General features: G+C 37.3%; 1 long non-coding RNA gene across 1 annotated transcript; it reads left to right on the forward strand.

Moving 5' to 3' along the window:
* The first annotated feature begins 912 nt into the window (after nucleotides 1-912).
* LOC103659629 lies at nucleotides 913-22,506 on the forward strand. The gene is made up of 4 exons (XR_567563.1): nucleotides 913-1,109; nucleotides 1,815-1,900; nucleotides 20,569-20,676; nucleotides 22,069-22,506. It is a non-coding gene; the product is annotated as an uncharacterized LOC103659629 (long non-coding RNA).
* The last annotated feature ends 479 nt before the right edge of the window (nucleotides 22,507-22,985 follow it).

Genomic DNA, 22,985 nt, shown 5'->3' on the forward strand with positions numbered 1-22,985 from the left:
CTTTCACCCTTTGATCATAACCATATATTAGGTTATGTCATAATAACCTAATAATTAGAAGTTATTTTTATTCTTTCTTTTATAAACATGCTATGATAAACATCTGTATATAAATCTACTTTATTCAAAGTTGATGATCAGATGTGAGCACAGAGCAGAATTGCTGTATTTTTAAAAGATTCTTCATGCATTATTAAATGATCTTCCAACAGTTGAGCCAACTTACACCCTCACTAGCAGGATATAACATTTTATAGTGACAACACATTCTGGCCACCTTTACAGCTCTTTCTGATTAGATCTAGGTGACTCATTGGGTCCATTCAATGTCAAATAGACATTGAGCTTGAGAAAGAAAAGAAGGAAAGGGGGTCACCACGACACATTGCTCATTAGTGACACAGATTAAGGGTAAATGGGCTTCAAGCAATGTAGTCAGTATTTCAGTCTACTTACTTTGAGTTAATTCAAATTGAACATAAGTAGAGCTTAAACAAAGAACCAACATCTACTTTGGAAATGTCATTTGCTACCCTCCATCTTTATTTTTCAGAGAACCGCTTAGTTTTTGATTGAGGCATTCCAGCCCTGGATGTGCTGTACGTGGGTATCAGGCTCTGAACTGTGTATGCCGGGCTCTACCCGACTCCCCTCTCCTCTCTGGTGCACTTAGAGGATCTAGCAGTATTAACAGTTACCAAAAGGAAACTGTTCTGAAAACATTTTTCTTCCCAAACTGGGATTCACACTAAATAAAGCAATGCGCAAATGTTTTACGCAAGGGTTATTCTCCAATGAACTCTTACATAGTATTTCATCATAAATGTTTTTAAACTGGGAGCGTAACTTATTGCATTTCATTTGCTGCACTAGAAACTATGAAAAGCCTCTTTGCAGAGACAAATGAGAACACCATTTTCTAGAATAGAGATACATAATGTTGGGCAATTTGGGGGGGGACCTCTCTATCACTCTTACAAAAATTCCCTTCTGAAATGGAGAAAAATATTAAAAGTCAAACAAAAATGGAGAAAGAGAGAATGGAAACTGAAAATCACCTCAGAAAAGAAGCAGAACAAGGAAGAGCAAAATATAACTACCTTAAAGGGGTGAGTACCTCTGAAATTAATATGTTTTTTAAGTTGAAAAGTCCTTTATATTTGATTGCCTCTACTAGGATTGTTTTACAATTTTAAAATTATGCCCTTTCTCTCTCCTTAAACACTACAAAATTAATCTTACATTCATGAAAAGCTTTTATGTGAACATCAATGAGGAGTATTTTTTCTGCATGGATGAAGAAATTTGGCTTAAAAATTTGATTAGTTATACATGTTTGGAAACAGCTTATATGTCATACAACGGTTTCCACTTAAACATGAGGTTGTGATTACATACATCCCTGCAGATGTGAAATTTAAAAATAACAACATTTACTGAGTGACACAATACATTATTTAAAAACCCATAGCAGACTGAACTGTACTTTGCTATTTTAAGACCTTTTCGTAAATGTTAAGAATTCATTGGTAGAGCCAATTTTATCCAATTTGTGATGGAGTTTTTAGACGAGTGTCGTGTGTTTTTACCCAACCAGTATTTCTTTTCCTCTTCATCCTCACTAATAAATTCTCATTTTGTTCAAGACAACAAAGTGCATCACCAAACATACTGACTTCCGGTGCTGTGTGTCAGGTAGGGTAGATAATGCGACACACTTCTGGCCAAGGGCAAGCAGATGTCTGCGGTGCATGTGCTCTCCTAGGACAGGTACGACTCCTTCACCCTTCCCTCTCACTCTTTCCTGAAACTAGATGGGAAGAATCATCTTGCAGCAATGAGGCAACAGCATGGTGAGGACGGCTAAGGATAGAGGAGCACAACGATGGAAGGAGACTGGGTCCGTGATGACGTCTCTGTGCAGCCCATGTCCAAGCCTTGGACCGCTCATATCTAGTCTGGTTGTGTGCGCGCGCACGTGTGTGTGTGTGTGTGTGTGCGCGCGCGCGCGCACGTGGGATATGAAAAGAACTCTTCCATTAAGCCCCTCTGGTAGACTTTTCTATCGTTTGTAGCTCCGCCCATTCCTAACTCATACAGTGACCAGTTCTTTTACAGTTGTTTTTTCCATTTAGGTGAGCAGTACCAAGTACTTATGAGAGCAAGAGAGAGAGAAAGAGAAGCATTTTAATTAAAACAGCAAAATAATTCCATGCAATTTGTAAGTAGCCACTTCCCCAAGCCTTCCAAGTGCTAGTCACTTGCCCCAGTGACCTTGGTTATCTGCCCAAGGGCTACTGGATTTTCCATCATCCAGCATGGATCCCAGCTCAATGTCAGGCACAGCCAGGGGCCTCCAGAACCTTGCTCCAGTGGGTCTTGCATCCTTCCAGATAGGTCTTTCTTGTACCTTAAAGTTGTTAAGCATTTTTAATGTCATCTTAGATAAAACATTATTTATCTATAAGAACAGCATCACTGATATTTTACACACCTAAAGTAATATATGCTGTATTCAATTCCCATTTATGGTTTTTCTTACAGAAAACTTTCATAATTTCCCTCTGTTTTAGTTTTAACCAGATATCCATACATTTATTTTCTTTTATGAAAGATAATCTGGATAAAAGTCTTTGTTCAGTTCTAGATCTATTAATGCTTTTCTGATTTTCTTACCTAGGGTACAGAAATCTTATTTTATCGTATTTAATTTATCTTATTTAAATCTTATTTAATCTTATGCTCCAGGCACCTGCATTTTGGTCAGGCCTCCTCATCTGCTCTGTCTTACCACCTTATTGCCTTAACTAAGGGACAGAGAAGAACTTGGATATTTGAACTGGAAAAACTGTGAGTCATCTGTATTTAATACACTCATCATCATAAAGCAGGTATTTCTTACTTTCTTTCCAAATACTCAGTTTTATAAGGTCGCAGCTCTTTCTATGATCACCTCAAGCCAAAGAACATGTATTTGGCTTCCTTCCTTTCCCCTTACAGATGTCACAAGAAGGCAATCTTAAAGTCTGCACATATTTTTCCTCCTCTTCTCCTTAAACTTTATTTCCCTTTATGGGAAGGAAAACCCATTTGAACTTCTCCAACTCTTTTTTATGTCTAGTCTCTATTTCCCTCTCCCAAATCTTACTTTATCTAATTAGATGCAATGGGAGGGGCTCACCATTGTCTTACATTAGAATTGAAATTCTCAAAGTCATTAAAAATATATACAGAGGAAATTTCGTGAGCTGCTTGCTCTGTTAGATGATATATTTTTAGAATTATTTTGAATTATATATGTATTAAAGGATAGATTTAAGGATAAAATCATATCTCTCATACAAACAAAAACGAATACATGTTCAAGATTTTATGTAACTTACTAACTCCTGAGGGAACCAGTAGATGTTAGAATTAGTTCAAAAGATAATCTACAGTCAGATGAGAAATGCTGAAATGGATATATAAATGGATAAAACACAGGCTAAAAGCAGTCCCTGTCTATAGGGCAATAATCAATGCAGTATTTCACCAGACAATTCGCATTTTTATGGACAGGAGTTACTGTATTACTATCCATTTTCTACAGTTTCTATCTCCACAGAGGTATGAAATAGCCCGGTAAGGACAAGCAAGGATCAGCAAGGACACTCCATAATTTTAGTCTTTCCGTTTTTCCTTACTTAGGTAACCTGCAGAGACATAACCAGGTGCTGCTCTTTCTTGACCCTCATGCTTGGGAACAAGCTTATTAGCCTTTCCTAGGAGAAAATAAACATGGGGTTGGGAGAGAGCAGTTTTATAGGACAAGACTAGGAAACTGAGTAAGAGTGAGGCCAATTGTCCTTCCATCCTACTAGGGGTAATGTTAAAAGTTTGGGCCCTAGAACCACAGCTTATGGTTCGAATTCCATTTTTGCCACTTATCTATGTGTCATCTATTGTGCAAGTTACTTAGTCCTTTGAAGCCCAACCTTCTTTATCTAGACAATGGAGTTATTAGTAATTCCTATTGATAAGTTTGTTGAAGGTGTCAAGTGAGATGACCTAGTAGACTGCTTAGCCTAATAACTGGCTTGGCAAAGTGCTCAATAAGTGTCACTTGTCATTGTTAATATTTTTGTCAGTATTACAATTTCATTTTAAGTTAAACTGGTATGTCCAAGTTAAACTAACTCAGAAATACATAGCATCAAATTATTTTGAAAAAGCTTTACTAAGGCATAATTAGTATATAATAAGCTGGATATCAAGTGTATAATTTAAGCTTGGTATATAAGTACTGTGAAACCATCACCATAATGATCACGTCCATCACCTCCAAAATCCCCTTCGTGACTCTTCATGATTTCCACCCTCCACCCTTCCCCGTTTCCCTTCCCTGCCCCCAGACAATTCCTGATCTAATTTTTGTCACTGTAAATTAGTTTGCATTTTCTAGAATGTTTATAAATGGAACCATATGGTATGTATTCTTTTTTGTCTGGCTTCTTTCACTCAGCTTAATTATTTTGAGATTCATTCTGTGTTAATAGTTTATTTCCTTTTAATTGCCAAGTAGCATTCCATTGTACACATATACCACAATTTACCCATCCAGCTGTTGATGGAATTTGAATTTTTGACCATTACAAATAAAACTGTCATAAACATTTACATACAAATGTTTATATGGATGAATGCATCAATTGGGTAAATACCTAAGAGTGGAATGACTAAATCATATGTAGGTGTATACTAACTTTTTAAGAAAGTGCCAAGCTATTTTCTAAACTTGTATAATTTTTCATTCCCATCAACAGTGTATGAGAGCTCTTCTTGCTCTACACCCTGTCAACACTTGGTATAATCAGATTTTAATTTTAGCTATGCTAATAATTATATGCTAACACCTGATTGTGGTTTTAATTTATATTTCCCTATTGGTTAACAATATTGAGCACCTTTTCCTGTGCCTGTCATATACTTCTGAGTCTATATTAGATGCTTTGCTAAAACAATGGTGGGACTTTGGTCAATTGGATAGTACATTCATATGTAATGTGCTTCATCTAGTAGAAAGCCATACCTATACTAGATAAAATGTAAAATCCGTAGACTGAGCCCAAAACACAGAAACATCTCTGTGGCTCATAAACCAACAGAAATATGAACGATGGGGCACGTGGGTGGCACAGCGGTTGGGCATCTGCCTTCGGCTCAGGGCGTGATCCCAGCGTTCTGGGATCGAGCCCCACATCAGGCTCCTCCGCTAGGAGCCTGCTTCTTCCTCTCCCACTCCCCCTGCTTGTGTTCCCTCTCTCGCTGGCTGTCTCTATCTCTGTCGAATAAATAAATAAAATCTTTAAAAAAAAAAGAAAGAAATATGAACGAGTAAGTGGGACTGAAGCCGAAGGCCTGCCAGATGATGAGCCTGGAAACAGAAGTGGGGAATGGGTGGCTCCTGCTGGTGATGAAGATTAAAAATCCTGCACAGGAGATAAGGGACCTGACCGCACTCATAGCTTAAAGACAGTGGCTGGAGTGGGACCTTTCCTACTCACTGCTATGAAAGGAAGCTGGGAAAGGAAAGGCCCCATATTTTTACTCTCCACCTTCTTGCTGCTGACTTTCTGTCTGGGGCTCACAGGAAAGTGTAGGCTAAGGAAGCAGGAAGCAAGAAGACTTGTAACTGGAAATTGAGGCAAGCTGCCTTCTGGCCCCAGGCCAAAATCCATTCTAAACCCATAGCTCATAATAGCGTGGGGTTCCCCAAAACACATATGGACCAGAGATCCAGAGGAGTAGGACAGTAAGTAAAAGTAGGAAAGGTGGAGGTGAGAGACTGAGAACCAAAACAAATCAATACGAAATCTACCCCTCAAATGAACCTCAGGAAAAAAAGTACCGGTAAAGGACCACCAACGAAGTTAACAAGCAGAACAGAAATTCACCCCCCATGAAATCAGTTGCATGGCACAATATGACGAAGATCTTAAAAGAAGTTTGTTCTTTCAAAGAAGGAATTTTAAAAAATATATTCATTATAAGATTTCATGCAACGCAATAGGCACAAAAGGAGAATATATGGTTATGAAAAAAGTTACAAATATTATAAATGAAAACTATACTTAAAATATAAAATATAGATCGTTGAATTTGTAGACGATGAACAAATTCTAGCCAGTACGGTGAACTGTGAAGAATGGCCATACATTTTTTGCGGTTCCTGCCATCAAAAGGTGGAGTCTATTTCTCTGTGACTAGTTGTAGCTAATGGATCACTTGCAAAAGTGAAGAGGCTTGGAAAGTACTAAGTATTGGGTCTTAAACTCTCATGCTGCTGGGAATACAGAAGCCATGGTTATCTCCTGGGCGGTGAGAGGTCATGTGAGTGGTTGTTCAGACACTGCCCAGTGAACCAGACTCCAGCTGACGTGCCAGGTAGCTGCAGGTGCAAGAGGGAGTCCAGGCAAGGCTAGCAGAAAAACCACCCAGCAACCCATAAAATCATGAGAAACAATACATTGTTCTTATTTCAAACCACTAAATTTTGAAGTGATTTGTGAGACAACAATAGATAATTGATACATTACATAGTAAAAGAGAGAATTAGGGAATGAGAAGATAGTCTGAGGAATTCTCCTAAAACACCTCTCGGAGAGACAAAAGAAATTAAAATATGGAAAGGTAATTAAGAGATACAGAGGGTAGATGTGGATTCTAATGCCCTTTTAACAGGAGTTTTAGAGGAAGAGAATGGAGGGATTGGCAGAGAGGTAACATTTGAAGCAATGATAACTTGGAATCTTCCAGAACTGAAAAAAGTCATAGTTTCTAGTTCCAAAACTATTAAGGGATTAAATAATTTACATATAATTTAAAATTTACCATTCTCGAAAGCTGTTTACATGTCGAGTTGAAGAAAATGTGAATTCTGATTAAGTTAAACTGAAAACGGTCAGTTTCTCATTTTAAAATCCAAGCTTTTATAAAATTTGACAAGTCGCCAGGACGGCGAAGTGGAAGGCCTCCTGGTAGCAAGTGTTCGCACGCTGAACATGCTAGACTTTTTGTCAAGCCTCTTTCCCACAGGCCACATGGTTTTGATTGTCTCTACATCAAAAACCCTCCATCCCAGCTCCAGTATTGCAGGGAGGAGGTAGGAACCAAGATACTCCAAACAGTTTTGACTCCCCCAGGAACTATACACTTCAAATAAACGCATTATAAGAATGCCATTCATTCTTGTATTGCACACATACAGCATCTATTTCCTTCATTTCCAAGGACATGGGAAAGGAAGATGAGGCACACACACGTGCTCAGCCCACCGTTTTGATCTAATCTTTCTTGTGTGCTCTTATTCTGCTTAAGTTATCCATTTTTCCAAACAGTAGCAGATGAAAAGCAGCAAATTTAACATCAGGCAAAAGGCTGCCAGAGATAGATTTATTAGCAGCATTGAAGAATGACAGACTGGAAGTCTGATAGTAAGGAAGAAAACTGAAAAACTTTAAAAAGGAGACAACACTACTCAAAACACACATTAATGGCACGATAATGTAGGAAAACACACACGCGCGCACACACACACACACACACACACACACACTATGCTTCAGAAGATGCTGAGGGCCTCCATATAAGTTGAGTATACAGTGATAATTCTGTGTGCCATTAAGACACTATTTTTTTGTAGTCTCTGTTAAAGCAGGAAAGTGGCAAATGTACCTATACATTTGTAAAAAGACTCCTATCAAAACAAAACTTTTATTGCTTAAAGGAATGAACACTCATGTGTAAAATTTATTCCATAAGGACCTGAGCAATTTTACTCCATTAGCTAAAATCTGACAGTTCAGAAATTTATCAATATTTTTTGTTTTTTTCACTTTGTCATGCTCATGCTTTCATAAAAAAACACTCTAAAGTCCCATGCTGATAAAAATATAATGTTTTTCTTTCCCTGATATGGTATGTAATGTTTTCAATTTTATCCAAGGGAAATTTCTCTTCTCTGTATAATTTGAAATAGCTTTATATTTCCAATGGGAACACTGTGTCCCATTAGGTTCTTTGTATTTAACGCACTGACTACTGAGTGTTCTGAGTCACAAGAAGATCAGGACCTAATTATTTTTGCTACTAGAAAATTGCGAGTACTGCTTTCCCCAAATATCCTCTTTCAGACATTTTTTTGAGTTTTGTTAAAAAGCGTGCTGTGCAAAGACTTATTTGTCATATTAGGAAATAAAAAGATGAAATGAAAGCCCAGGGTTCCCAAGTTAGTTACCTACCCAGGTTAACTAATTTAGTTGTCATTTGGAGCTACCCTTCCTTTAAGGCAGGAATGAATCTCCTGTACAAAACTCTGATGATTGGCATCCAGTCTCTGCTTCAGTGCTTCCAGTTACAAGGGGTTCATCGCTTTACAAGGCATCCCATTTTACCCCTAGACAGCTCTCATTGTTAGAACACTATGTTGCTTATACTGAAGCAAATATGCCTCCCTGTAACTTATACTATTGAATTCAAAATAGTTCTTTCTGTTTCTATATGTGAGTCCTTAAGCATGAAGAAGACAATGGTCTTGGTTCCCCTTTTGTTTTCATTTGTCTCAAATAAATTTCCCTAATTTCTAACCTAGCCATCTTCTCATAAATAAATGAAAATCAAGTTTTCTTCCTCCCTCTCTCTATTCATCCCTTCTTCCCTTTCATCTTTTCTTCCTTCCTTTTTTCCTAGTTCAGTCCAAAAGCCACGAGGTGCAGCTAAATCAAGTAGAGGCGTTTGTGGTGGGGAGAAACGTGATGCTATAACATAGGGTAGTGGAACCTAAGTGAGATGAGGACACTAGGGCTTGACTGGAAATCCACGGTCAAATGATCTCACCAGGTACGCCACCGTCTCTTGGCTTCCACAAAGGAGCAACAGAGCTACTCTAGTTCCAGACTTACTCAGACTAAAGTCTGGGGTTTGACTCTCTCAGTCTTAACCCTGAATCAGTATCTGTGGCTGGCTGGGAATACAATGATTGCTTGAGACTAGGGCACATGCCAACTCCTTTGTTGAACTTGGAGGTTTGAGTTAATTCCACCCAGTTATTGAGCGGAGGATAAGAAAAGGATAATTGAAAAGTCTAGGTCTTGCTATTAGGAGAAGGAGAAGTAGATACTGGGTAGGGTAAAACAATAGATGTCCACTCTGGTATAACTGCTAATATTTTCAGTAATAATATCTAGACTTTTGGGTGCCTGGGTGGCTCAGTTCGTTAAGCATCTGCCTTCCGGTCAGGTCATGATGTCAGGATTCTGGGATGGAGTCCTGCATCAGGCTCCCTGCTGATGCGGAGTCAGCTTTTCCCTCTCCCTCTGCCTCTCCCGTCTCCTCCTACTCTCTGTCAAGCACGTCCTCTCTCTCTCACACACATAAATAAAATCTTTAAAAAAATAATATCTAGACTTTTTTATACATAAATTTTTCATATAATGGAATCATTCTGTGGAAATTCTCTTTTTGTGACGTGTTTCTATTTTACTTAGAAACAATGATAAAAATATTTTCATGTCAATGAATATTTTTAGGAAATCACTTTGATGGCTACAAAATACCAATTTTATGTAACATTCCTTTACTTTTGAACAAATAAGCTCTTTGCATCCTTTTCTTTGCTAAATAGCACTGTGAAGACTTAAAAAAAAAAATTACTGTAGGCTCCACACGCAATGTGGGGCTTGAACTCATGATCCTGAGATCAAGAGTCACACACTTACTGACTGAGCCAGCCAGGCGCCCCCAACACTGTGAAGACTCCGCACACAACTCTTTGTGTACTCATCCAGGGTATTTTCTCAGGATAAATCCTTAAAGGTAGAACTATCAGATCAAAGAATATGCTGCCTTTCGGGATTTTCAACCAATTGTAAGTACCATTCTTCATTTGGCGTTTGAGAAACACTCCACAATATTTGTTGCCTATTACCTTGCCTAACCAATCCAGTTTGTCAATGCCTCTCTATATTAGTGTCAGAAAGGAGCATAAAACTCCCAATATATGTACAGATACTGGGATGAATACTTTTTTTCTGAAAAGTATACTTTTATTTTTTTCCACTGCTTATGACTGTATTACTTTGTATATTTCACAATACTGGTATTCACACCTTGGTGTTGTCCCCTTCAATGTTTTATCTGAATTAGCCTGTGTGACCAATAAAATACAATAGAAATTATGGCATGTTCAGTTCCAAGATTCCATTATAAAAGACATTATGGGTCTCTCTCTATATACCTTATCTATATCTCTACCTCTCTCTCTGTCTTGTATCACTCACTCTGTGGTAAGCCAGTTGCCATTTTGTGAGGACAGCAGTCAGGTAACCTTGGAGAAGCCCACCAGGGAAGGAACTAGTAGTCAATGACCAGCAAGTACTGAGGCCTGCAGAAAGCCACATGAATGAACTCGGGATAGATTCTCTTCCAGCTGAGTCTTCAGATGATGGCAGCCTAGGCTGACAGCTTAACTGAAATCCTATGAGAGATTCTAAGTCAGAGGCACCCAGTTAAGCTGTTCCCTGATTACTGGCCCGCAGAAACTGTGAGATAATAAATGTTTGTTCTCCTAAGCTGTTAAGTTTTAGGGATAATTCGTTAACACAGCAATAAAAAGCTAATATACACTATACTGCTAAAGAGATTGAACTTTTCATAAAAAACCTTTCCACAAAGAAAACTCCTAACCCAGATGGCTTCACTGGTGAGTTCTATCAAACGCTTAACTCACAAATAATATTAAATGTACACAAATTCTTTCAGAAAATAGAAAAAAAATCTCAATTTATTTTATAAGGCCAGCATAATGCTATTACCAAAACCAGATAATAATACCACAAGAAAAAAAATTGAACTAATAGCACTCATAACCATAGATGTAGAAAATCTTAACAAAATTTTAGCATATCGAATTAAGTAATATGTATTAAAACCATAATAAATCATGACCATGTGGGGTTTAGACATAAACGTGAGGTTCTTTTAACTTTAAAAAATTGATGTAATTCAAATTAATAGTTTAAAGTAGGAAAAAACCCACAATCACTGCAAGAAATGCATAAATAGTATTTGGCAAAATTTAGCACCTATTCATAATAAAAATTCACAAAAAACTAGAGACAGATAGAAACTTCACCCATCTGATAAAATGCATTTTTGAAAAGCCTACTGCCCAGTGTTGCAATATTAAAACTTTCCCCACTTCTGCTCAACATTATACTATTTAGACATTCTAACTAATGGCATGAGAAAAGAAAAAAGATAAGATTTGAAGGAAGGAAAACATAAAACTATTTTCAGATGATATTATTGTATACATAAAAATCCTACAAAAATCTCCACTAAATACCAACTAAAAGTAAGTGAATTTAACATGTTGAGAATCAAAAATGAGTATACAGAACTCAATTATTTTTCTCTATGATAGCAATGAACAATAGAAAAAGGGTTTAAAAAATGATCAGCATTTGTAATAGCATCCAAAATCATAAAATACTTAGGAATAAATTTAACAAAAAGATGTATAGAACCTCTACACTGAAAACTACAAAACACTGCTGAGAGAAACTAACGCAGGATATACCATGTTCTTAGACAGGAAGATTCAATATTTTTAAGATATAAATTCTTGCTAAATTGATCTGTACATTCAATGACATCTTAACAGAAATGACTATAAGACTTTTGGAGAAATTGTCAAGCTGGTTCTAAAAACTGTGGGAAAGATCTAAAGAACTTAAAATGGCCAAAATAATCTTACAAGTTGGAAGGCTTACATTACTTGATTTTAAGACTTACATACAGGTATAGTAAGCAAATTACAAATTATATAAAAGTATAGTAATATAGTGTGAGATTGGTCAAAATATAGACAAATAGATCAAAGGCACAGAATAAAGGACACCCAGAGATCTATGATATACGGTTCAATGACTTGATACAAAAGTCCCAAAGCGGTTTTGTGCTGAAGGAACATTTTCAACCAATGTTATAGGAACATCTGGTTATCTACACGGGAAAAAAAAATGAACATACCTACACAACCCATTCCATATAATACACTAAAATTAATTCAAGAGGTCTTATAGACTTACACATAAAGGCTAAATTAATAAAGCTCCAAGAAGAATGCAATGTACAATAGCTTTGCAACCTTGGGTAAAATGAAAATTTCTTGCCAATGACCCAGAAAGCACTAATCATAAAAGAAAGAAAGTGTTAATCGAAGTTCATAGTAATCAAAAACTTCTGTTCTTCCAAAGACACCACTAAGTAATGAATAGTCAATTCATAGACTCGGGAAAAAATATGTGCAACATATATATCTGATAAAGAACTTATTGCTCAGCATTATCAAGCACAAGGAAGCAAATTAAAACCATAAGGAGATATCCCTTATTAGAAGGGTTAAAATGAAAACAACAAAATACCAAATGCTGTCCAGGATATGGAACTTTCAGAATTCTCATAATGCTAGTAGGAATAATAATGGTAAACCACTTTGGGAAATAGTGTGCCAGTTTCTTATAAAATTTAAAATTATATTTTTACAGAGTATTGGGCTTCCTGCTGTTTATCTGAGAGAAACGAAAATATGTATCAATATAAAGAAGAATGTTTATAGCAGCTCTATTCGTAATAGTAAAATCTGGAAACTGTCCAGATGTGTGTCCATCAAGAGAAGAATGGATAAACAAATTAGTATATGCATACAATGGCATACTATTCAGAAACAAAGGATTAAATTAGTGTCACACTCTGCCATATGGATGTATCTCAAACAATACCATGCAGTAAAAGCAGCCAGGGTCCAAAAAGTACATGTTGCATGATTCCACTTACATGAAGTTCTAGACCAAGCACAATTAGTCTCTTGTGATAGGATTCTGAAAAGTGTTGCTTTCTGGGTAGGAGGGATTGACTGGGAAAAGGGCACAGGAACTTTCTAAAGAGAGAAATACCCCATACCTTAGAAATGTATGGATTCCATGGGTGCCTGCATTTGTTAAAACTGAAAGTTTCACATGTCTTAATCATATATCAACAAATTTTAAAAGAACATACAACATTTTGATTGTTGTTCTCCATTACAGCCTCCCCTTTATTATTCCATTAATTAGCACATATTGGGCAGGGCAATTCAGTTGCCAATGAATCAATGTATCTTTATGCAGTCAGTGTCCATTGCATCCAAGGATACAATGAGTTACTTCATCATGTTAAATAAAGCTATGCTATGTTTGTGATTCTCCCCAATATGTTAATAGATCCAGTAATTCAAACTATTGATGAGATTAGACACAGAAGTCAGTGTTAAGTTTCATAATTCTTAAGTGTTCATTTTACACTTATTTTCTGCCTCTTAAAATTTGTGCTCTATTTATTTTATTGTGATACATAGCTCCTTTAAGATATCATATAGTGATTATTGCCTGGCAACTTGTTTTTTGTTCCGAAATATGAAATACACAGAGTATGTATGTGCATATATAAAGGGAGATGAGCAGAATAGGATTTAATATAAAATCCTTCTAAATTAAATGGTGAGGGTGCCGGGAGGAGGAATATTGGAGTGGGGAATTGGAGTGTGCCACGAGCTGTTTGGGGTCTGAATAAAAGAGCTGTCATGCAGCCGCCTTTTCCAGAATGGTCCAAAAAATGGCAGAAGACGTTGTGAGGAAGAAGCCTTCATTTATTTACAGCAAGTCCATTACAAACCTCTTCAGTTAGAGAGGCAATTATGGTAAAATACTGTTATCCAAAAATGAAAAATATTCTTTGTAGAGGCCTGACTTAACTAAAGCCATATTTTTAGAAGTTTTCCTCTCTGCAACCACTGTACAGATTTTTGTTGTTGTTGTAGTAGTTCCTGAGTTAATGAGAAGATTTTGGTTCAGTCAATATCTGTCAATGTCCAGTTAAAGGGCATTTGTGTATTACAGATAATACTATTAAGTATTAAATATGTTATTTCAGAATCTAATTATTTGGATAGTTATTACTGCAATGTATAAGGATTATTTATAATGTTGATGATGATGACAGCTAATGTTCCTTGAGTTCTTAATACGTACTAAGTACTATTAAAATACTTCCCTGGATTTATCTAAGTAAATCTTTGCAACAACAGTAGCACATAGTACAGTAATTATTTCTATTTTACAGATAAGAGGAGTAAGCTACAACAGCATATGACACACGTTCAGTATTACTTAGCTAGCAATGGTAAGATCCAAATATTTCCTCTTAACCAACATACTATGATTCAGAGAGGTCAATTTACATGTAATTGAATGCTTATATAGGTGATCTTTTCTTTTACAAATATTCTATGCATAACATGTTGCTACTTTTAAAGCTCCCTTTTCCTTAGGGTTGTTTATTGTTTATTCGTGACAGCATCTTCAAAGAACAGCCACAGCAATCTTATTTCTATGTTGTTCGATGTAAAAATGAAGCTTTTAGCCAGCAGAAAAATATTAATACAATCTTTTCTCAGAGAGAGAGATTATCAGTGAAAGTAAACGACAACATTTTCTGGCAATAAAAATAACGAGACAGACAGGACAAAAGTAATCACATCCTCTAGCATAATCTCGGCAGAAAATAACTAAATCACCTTGAAGGAGATAAACTGTTACAAAACACTATCCTTGTCTAATATGGATTGACGGGGAATGACAGGCTCCTTCAAGAGGATGGCAGCCCACAGGCCTGTGTGCTTTCAAGGGATCAAAGGGACTGACACTGCCTGCCAGACCCATCTAAGCAGAAAACAACTAGATTCTCTCCAGGCGGATATTTACACTAAGATATTATTTCTGGGAAGAGATGCCTTCCCTACACATACTGTCATCTGCTAGAGTGGGACTGGGATGGAAGAAGATGAGGGAAATCTACCAGACCTGTCCTTGGGATCCAAATCCATCATAAATCTTGAGCAAGCTAGGAAAATTGAACTATTCTGTAACAACTGTTTTTAATGCAGAACATGTGGGGCATTTGGTTTATAGGTTGTTATTAACTTCCCTTCTATCAAGATAAAACTATAAAAAAAGTTTTATACAGACTCAGTTTCTAAACATGATATGAAATCCTGATGCCTATGGAAAAGACTGATTTGATTACCTAAAATTATAAAGCACAATTAAAAGGTTGAAGGAATCCACATTCACAATTAATACTACATTTGTTACTCTCCTGAACATAATAAATTTTATAAATGATTAAGGAAAAAAAATGCCACCTGAAATGGCAAACCGTATGAACAGTCACTTTAAACAGAATGAAATTCAAATGATTACTGAATCTATGAAGAGATATTCAACCTATCTTCTCATCAAAGGACTGCAAACCCCAATAGTGAAGAAATCTCATTTCTCACTTATCAGACTCAGATTCAAAAGGGGGACAGTGTTCGTTGATGTCGAAGTGTCAGAAATGCACTATCTCTGTATCATTTGTGGATTATCAAATGGCGCATAGGAGTAAAATAGAACTTCTTCAGTTTCTCTGAAAACCCAGAATGTGCATATCCCTTGATTTATCAATTCCACTTGGAATTTATTCTACAGTAACTCCTTTAGAATGATACAAATATTTATAAATACTGATGTTCACTTGAGTACTGTCTATAAAATTTACTCTTGGCATAATTGAGATTTATAGAAAAATCACAAGAATAACCAAAGAAGATAACTCACCCCGAATTCCCAAGTATTAACACTTTATTTACATTAGTTTTCTTCTCTTTCTCATTTTCCTCTCTCCACACACCCTTACACAACTTTTTTCTGCAGTGTGTGAGAGTGAGTTGTACAGAGTACTCCTTTACTCTTAAATACTTCATTGTGTATTTCCTAAAAATCCAGAACATTTCCATAAAATCTCAGTACATTTATCAAAGTTCAGAATTTAATACTGATACAATATTACCTTTGCTAGAGAGCTTATTCAGATTTCTTCAATTGTCCCAGTAATGCTCTTTATGGCAAGAAAATCCATGGCTTGTATTCATCATCATGTCTCTTTAGTTTCATTTAACCTGGAACCGTTTCTGTGTCTTTCTTTGTATGTCATGACACTGACATTTTTAAAAGAGTACAGGCCAGGTAATTCGCAGACTTTTTCTTATTTTGGGTCAGTCTCATGTATTTTCATGACTGGGTTCATGTCATGCACTTTTGGTAGGATTACCCTTTAGTCCTTCCCTTAGTCTATCAGACCTGGAGGCACCTGCTAGAGTTTTGTCTTCTTACTGGTAATGTTAACTTTCAACACTTGGTTAAGGTGTTTGCCAGGTTTTCCTAGTGTAATATTATCATATTTCTCTTTGTAATTAATAGGTATTTTGTGGGCACATACTTTGAGACTAAAAAAATTCAGTTACTCCTCAAACTTTCACCCACTAATTTTAGGATCTCATGTTGATTCATACCCAAGTCACTTGTTTACATGATGGTTGCCAAACAGTGATTTTCTAATTCCATCATTCCTTCTATATTGTTTGCTTTCTACTACAAGTGACTTTATATATTTAGATTTTCTTTATATCAGTATGGACTAGTGACCTAATTTTAGTCAATAAAATAATCCTTATTAACATATAATATTACAATTTTATCTTAATTAAGATACAATCTTTATTATTTTGGTACTTAAATTTGGACCAGACTTGGCAAATGGAACCACTTCAAGCAAATTTCTGCATCCTTTTGCATAATCCGCTCATTTTCAGAACACTTTCCTACTTTCTGGTACAATAAGATGGTCAAGGCTCACTGTCCTCATCCTAGCACTGGAATCGTCATTTTCCTGAGGAGTCCTAGTTCCAGTCCAGTCCTGGAGACTGGTATCTACAACTGGGACCTGGTCAGTGTATATGTACAGCACAACTTCTTCTTTGCTTTTTATTGTTTTGTTTTATTGAGTATCATTTTAAATAGTAAGAAATTAGAAACAATTTAACGTTTATCAGAGAAATCAGAGTATGTATATGGAATGGAATACTATACGGCTATTAAAAATAACAAGGAATCTTTATTGTACTGATATGGAAGAAGGTCTAATATATATTACATTTGGGAAAAGCAAGTTAGTTACAAGTTTGTATAGTTTATTTTAAACAAATGTAAGTAGATATATATTCAAATAGAAAATTTTTTTAAATCTGGAAGATTACATACCAAGCCACAAATTCTTTTTGTAAAGTTTATTTATTTTTAGTAATCTCTACACCTAACATGGGGCTCAAACTCAAGACCCTGAGATCAAGAGTTGCATGCTCTTATGACTGAAACAGCTAGGCGCCCCAAATACATAATCTTTTTAAACTTCTGGCAGTGGAATAAGAAATAAGATTGAACTTTCATTTCTTTATAGGCTCTATAATTCTTTTTCCATTAAGTATTTGTCAATTTTTATTTAAATATAAATCTATAAACAATAATTTCAAAAGACAATAAAGACTATTTGGGTGTCAACGGCTTGCAAGAGAATAAAAGTAATTTATGGGAGAGGTTAGGGAAGCTCAACAGTTGCAAGGATTAGTTGTCACTAGTCAATTAGCTTGTAATAATTGCCTCAATCAGTAAGTCAATTTTCCCCAAGTCTCATTTAGGAGCCTCATTAGTTAAGTGTTTTCATCTGTAAATAGATTTGCACTTTCCAGGGCACAAACTTGTTAACATGTGCCCAAATCAAGACTAGTAGATGCCACTGAGGCATGATTTACATTCTCTTGGCCCACTCTTAATTTCAGCTGAAACTACAAGGGGGTGGTTCTGCGCCAGTTCAGACCCACCTTTCACTGACAGTAAGCGGCCTAGGTCATATGCAGCATGCTTCCCCATTCAGCCAGGGGCCTCTCAGCTCTAAGATGACTTGGTCCTCTTACGATCAGTACCAGGAAGCACAGAAGTGATAAAGCTCCTCAAGAAATTCTCCAACAAAGGTGCATGGGAGCTTGAGGATAAATGCTCTAGAACAGAGACTGGTAAATTTGTTCTGAAAGGGGCCAGATGGGAACTATATTAGGTTTTGGGGGCCATAGCCTCTGTGGCAGCTAGTAAGCTCTGTCTTTATTGCCCCAACACAGCCTTAAGCAATAAATAAGCAAATTAGCATGGCTGTGTTCCAATAAAACTTTAGTTACAAAAAAGCCATTGGTCAGATTTGGCCCACAGGCCATAGGAGGCCAACCCCTGCTCTAGACCCCCGCCTTCGGGTGGACAACCCTGGGAGGCATTTTACATAGGCCTCCGAGGAAGCCCCATCGGCTTCCCAGCAGTGACCTGGGTGATAATCCCTTTATATTGGCGTTTTCTCCTTTTCTGTTCACTCTACCTGCTTCTTCACTCTTGCTCCCTCTGGTAGCTTCTACAATAAAGCTTCTACATACGCCCCAGTCCTAATCTCACATCATAAATAAAAATGCTGAATTTCCATGTTAAACTGTGCTGTGAATGAACTAAGAATACAAGTGGAAAAGGTACCAAATTTGGGTTCTGTGGAGTCATAAAAAGACAAATAAATGCAAAGACTCTGCTGCGGACAATACCTCACACTCCGAAGAGGCCACAGTTAAGGTGTAAGGGGAGTAGGAAGGGAGGTAGCATCGTGCTGTATTTTTTTACTGTCAAAATTACTTAAATGATCTCCTGTGAATAGTGCAGAACTTGGAGGCACTCTGACATTTTACACTGAAAAGCAAATGATACAATACAGATCTAACCTTAGGGAAAGTGTATGATCGGCAAAGTTTATCTTCAGTACCGACATATGCCCAATTAGGTCCTGCTTCTCTGCTCTCCTGTACACCTCTCCAGCAGGGCTCGTGCTGCCTTCTGATCATCCAAAGCTCCTCACTGCATCAAAACTTCATTCATTCAACAAATAGCTGCTTTGTGTCAGGCACTGTTCTAGGCACTAGAGGCACAAGAGTAATCAAAATGGACAACGTCCCTCCCCTCTAGGAACTAGTGTTTAAGTAGCAAGAGAATGACACAAGTACATACACAGTCAAGAGGTGGTCAGTGCTATGAGGTAAAAATAAAGGTAGGTAAAGGGGGTGGAGGGTAAGATGCTATTTTGTATAGGTGCACAAGGAAGGCTTTTTGAGAAGGCGATACTTGAGCAGACCCTTGAATTAAGGTGTGCAGATAACGGGAGGAGGACCTTTCCAGGCAGAAAAGCAAATGCAAATGCCCTGAGGTGGCAGCAAGCAGGAGGCCAGTGTAGATAGCATTGACCGAGGGCCATTCAGCAGACGGTAAGAGATGAGATCTGAGGAGAAGAGGGGATATGTGGGGGACAACAGGAGGGTGGAAAAAGGGGAAGATAATTAACATGGATTTCATTTTGAAGAATCAGATGAATTGAGACATTAACATTGAGAGGAAGGCAGTTGCCATTTACTGACACAGAGAAGAGAATGAAAAGAAAAGGCTTGGGGGAAATTCAAATGGCAAGTTTTGTCATATTAGACTGGCGACCCCTATCTGATATCAAAGAGGAGACGTAGGATGTATAAGCTTGGAGTTCACAGGAGTGATTGAGATTGGAGATAAAAAAAAATACAGTCATTCATTTCTAGATAGAACTTAAAGTCATGGGGCTGGATGTAACCAACTAGAGTCAAGAAGAGAGGGGTCCCAGGATTGACCCTAAGGTGCTTCAATACTAAGTTGGGGAAAAGATGTAGTCATTTATCTTAGCTTTAGATTTCAGAAGTTGGGGGGACCTAAGGGGTGAGAGAGAGAGGGAGAAAGTGAGAGCGAGAGAGAGGCGAACTAGAAGTTTAATATGTTCATACTTGGGATCTTTCTTTCTCTTCTTTCTACCTCTATCAAAATGTACCCCTGTAACACACCTTATAGATGCGGTAAATGAAATGATCCCAGCATTAATAGCAGCAACTTCTGACTGAACTGTTGGTATATTAACAGGAACCCTTAAATGCCTAGGATGCCACAGTTTGGGATCATAGGGAGTGCTCTGAAATGTCCACTGAAAGAAATGTTTTGAGGTGTTGCTGATACTGATATGGGCGTGCGGAATATAATATAAGGGGACAAGAAATCTGACACGTGAGCTTGGAGGTAATTCTAAAAGAAATATACCTGAAGTAAAATAATCCCATCATCTTAAGTAAGGAAATTAAAGTTTTAAATTTTGGTAATGAGATAAAAATACCAGAAGCTATTCTTTAAACAGAGGACACACAAATGAAAACACAGGTAATGACCACTGGCAAAATTCTGTTTAGACGTATGGATTATTTCTTTTCTTGTGAGAAAACAAGTAGAGATTAAAATGAGTAATAACTAATTCCCTCTGACATTCAGTTTGGTGATAGCAAATTTAAGTAAAATAGGCTGTTTTAATTAAAACAACAGAACTACTGTTTTGGAATTACCAGGCAACTTTAAAGTATAATAGGAATAATTATGAAAGATTCTTAGAACGAAGGGAATTTCTGGGAAGATTTTTAGCTCTACTTACAAAAATATATATATTTTTTGCTTTGCCCAATAGGATGCTCTGCTTTTGAGAACTTTGTCACTGCTGCCCCTGTGATGATTAAGCACTAACTGTGTGCAAAACTTCATGACTTGTCATCTCATCTTGATGCTGCTTATAGCGGTAATTTCTCATATGTCTGATCATGTATCGTTTCTGTTTCCCAGTTTCTATTGTACTGGCATCATATTTTTAAGAAATATTTAATTCCTATGTCATTTTTATCTTTCATTTTAAAAACAAATAAATGAACAGGACAATCATTATTAAGAGGTTGACCTAATGTGCATTTCACTATTTACCCATTTTTTTTTTTTTTAGAATAAACACATAGAAAGAGGAATATATCTGTCAGGAATGTATAGGTTATGCCATAGTAACAACAACAACAAAAACCCTGAAATTTTAGTGGTTATAACCACAAGAGTTTCTCCCTCCTGATATTATGCTCACTGCAAGGTAGCTGTGGCCCCTCCTCCATAGTCTCTTATCTCCAGGAACTAGGCTGAGGGACCTACTGGTATTTTGGATGTTGCTGTTCTTGAGGCAGAGAAAAGTGGCACAGCCAAGCACAAGCTGGCTTTTAAAGCTTCCACTGAGAAGACACACGTTAACTTCCGTTCGCGAACATCTCTAAGTGCAACGGGAAAGGGATGTACAATCATCGCATTGGGAGGGCCCTGCGGGGAGGGACACTGCAGGCAGAAGAATTAGAATATTTGGTAAGCAGAAATATAGTTTATTACAGAGGATAAAGAATTGAAGTCAGAAATGTCTTTGTCTTTCCACTTTTCCAATGTACTGACTATAAACTATTTTTCTTTTTTTCTTTACATCTGGTACTTTTCTCTATTTACTCACAAAGTCCAATGAAGCATTTCTCAGCCACCAGAGATCCTAATAATTCATCTTAGGATTCATACCAATTGAGGATCGAGCAAATTCTAGAGCTTGGGCCATTGGCATTCCTACCATTGGCTAGTTCTCATCTCATCCTTCGGTGTAACAGCTCTTTAGCCTCCCCCTCCCCCCACCAAGTCATGGACATTGCTATTTAAATCTGCCCTCACCTAACATCACCTCTGCCTCTATCTCTTGAGTCCTCACAGAATTTTTAAAGAAACCATAAATGTCCTCACAGTGTTAACGTAATGAAAAGAACATACTGTTTGAAACGAAAGGAGGTCTGCGCTCACGGATGTCCTGGTGCTGTGTCATTATCTAGTTTTTCACTTGAGGCAAGTAACTGACAGTTGAAGAACCTCAGTTTGCTTATCTGCACAACTGGAATAGTCGCATCTACCTCCAAGGGGCGGCTGTGAGGACTGAATAAGAGCATATGTGAGGCGCTTTGCAAATCCAAAGGGAAGGGGGAAAATGTTAGTTGATGTTACAATTGCTATCACTCCAGAGGAGTTAGGAATACATAATTCTGGCATGTTATTAATTCAGGAATGAGGGTAATAAAAAAGTTTTATGGGGCCCTAACATGGTGCTGTTGTTCACATTTTCTAGTGATTCAAATATCCTATTTTGGAAAGAGACCAAACGATGAAATGAATGGAAAGAATCTTCTAACCTACAGGCCTGGCATCACTGTACTACACACACACACAAGATCTGACTATAACAAATGAATTTCTACTTGTCAAGGTTCCAGTTCCTTTTTGTCTACAACTTGTCAAGGCTCCCAAGTGACTCTGGTGGAAGCAGCCTTCACGTCAGCAACCGTGTTAGCACCGCTGTAACCCATGAGCTCCTGAGGTAGCTCCTCCACAATGTCCGATCTACATGCAGACAATGGTGGAAATCGACGTGTCAGGATTCTGAGAAGACTAATCTGCGAGGCCTTAATACAGATAAAATATCGGGTCCTAAATATACCAAGTCGGGGCGCCTGGGTGGCGCAGTTGTTAAGTGTCTGCCTTCGGCTCAGGGCGTGATCCCGGCGTTCTGGGATCGAGCCCCGCATCAGGCTCCTCTCTATGAGCCTGCTTCTTCCTCTCCCACTCCCACTGCTTGTGTTCCCTCTCTCGCTGGCTGTCTCTCTCTGTCAAATAAATAAATAAAATCTTTAAAATAAATAAATATATCAAGTCTGCACACATTAGAAATTTAATACATGTCATATACATCTTCAAATTTTCCACCATATGGAACAATAATTCTGAGGTACTGGCATGACAGAAATCACAGTAATCAAACTTCACTGAATAATGGTTTACTTTTACAAAGACCTTTCCCACCCCATTTGGTGCTGCCAAGGCTTTATCCAAAGGAAATCTGTATGGATTGGGAAGAGTGTTTCTCCAGATTTTTTCAGCTTAAACCAAAAAGGAAAACATCTGGTCAAGCTCATTTATCACACTGTTTGTCTGTAGTATGAAGATTTCCTTGGCCATATTCTTAGTTAATTTGTACTTGCCAGTAAC

This window comes from Ursus maritimus, unplaced genomic scaffold, assembly GCF_017311325.1.
Source record: "Ursus maritimus isolate PB19 unplaced genomic scaffold, ASM1731132v1 scaffold_1, whole genome shotgun sequence".
NCBI classification, from domain to species: Eukaryota; Metazoa; Chordata; class Mammalia; order Carnivora; family Ursidae; genus Ursus; species Ursus maritimus.